General features: G+C 40.7%; 1 non-coding gene across 1 annotated transcript; it reads right to left on the minus strand.

The window, feature by feature from the left end:
* Nucleotides 1-819: 819 nt before the first annotated feature.
* Nucleotides 820-926, minus strand: LOC141699367 (small nucleolar RNA R71). The gene has a single exon (XR_012565836.1). It is a non-coding gene; the product is annotated as a small nucleolar RNA R71 (small nucleolar RNA).
* Nucleotides 927-1,385: the final 459 nt, after the last annotated feature.

Genomic DNA, 1,385 nt, shown 5'->3' on the forward strand with positions numbered 1-1,385 from the left:
AACAATAAGGCTATTGAATGAAGTAGTAATGAAGTTAGACTCCTATGTTTGTAATATATAGTAATTCAACCTGAATTCTCTTAGTTATTGTTATTTAGTATAATCTCCTAGTTTAATAAAAACCAAATTTGTTATTTGTCTTAGCATTGAGCGATAACCATACATTGTTGAATAGGTGCATAAATTGAACTTAACCTAAACCAGTCTCTGTGGGAACGAATCCGATTTATATCTTACACTACTTGCGAACGTGTATACTTGCATGAATATTAGCGCGTGTTTTCGCCTTAACAAGTTTTTGGCACCGCTATCGGGGACTCGGTGTTAATTTTTAGTTTATGTGCTTGTCATCAGTGGTCGTTAAAGTTCACTGACTCAGATTCTTTTACTTTCATGGTTTATTTGTTTGTGTTTTAGGTACTCATTACAATGGGAGATCCAGCAGCATGAACGAAAGCCTTGATGGATTTTTCTCAACCCAAGATCAATGGCATTCAATCTAGCATTGTCAGGCCAGCTATCACAGCTAATACCTTTGAGATCAAGCCTGACATAATTCAATGGGTACAGACTTCAGTCCAGTTTGGGGGTTCTCCAACGGAAGATCCCAATACACACATTAGGGATTTCATAGAGATCTGCGACACCTTGAGGTTCAATGGTGTTTCTGAAGATGCTGTGAAGCTGAGACTGTTCCCATTCTCTCTGAGGGGCAAGGCTAAGAGCTGGTTACACTCTCTACCAGCTGGTTCGATTACTACTTGGGAAGATCTTGCTCAGAAGTTTCTTACTAAATTTTTCCCTATGGCGAAGATATCTGCAATCAGGAATGCTCTTACTCAATTTGTGCAGCAATCAGGAGAATCTTTATATGAAGCTTGGGAGCGCTACGAGGAGATGCTTAGGAAATTTCCTCATCATGAAATGCCTGATTGGATGATCATCAATTATTTTTACAATGGGTTGGGAGCACAGTCCAGACCCATGCTCGATGCAGCAGCAGGTGGAACATTATGGCCAAAGAGCTATGAGGAAGCTTATGATCTAATTGAACTGATGGCTGTTAATAAATATCAGTATCCAGCCCAGAGATTGCCACAGGGCAAGGTAACATGAGTTCTTGAAGTGGATACAGCTACAGCTATCACTGCTCAACTGAAGGCGTTGTCTATGAAGATCGATTCTTTGGCTAACTATGGTGTTAAGCAGATAACCAGTATTTGTGAGTTGTGTGCAGGTCCGCATGCGACAGAGCAATGCGCTATATCTAGTGACTCAGCTCAGTTTGTGAGCAACTTTCAGAGATCGCAGCAGCCAGTTCCTGCCACATATTATCCTGACAAGTGGAATCATCCTAACTTCAGCTGGAGCAATTATCAGAATGT

Source organism: Apium graveolens, chromosome 11 (assembly GCF_009905375.1).
Source record: "Apium graveolens cultivar Ventura chromosome 11, ASM990537v1, whole genome shotgun sequence".
In the NCBI taxonomy this organism is placed as follows: Eukaryota; Viridiplantae; Streptophyta; class Magnoliopsida; order Apiales; family Apiaceae; genus Apium; species Apium graveolens.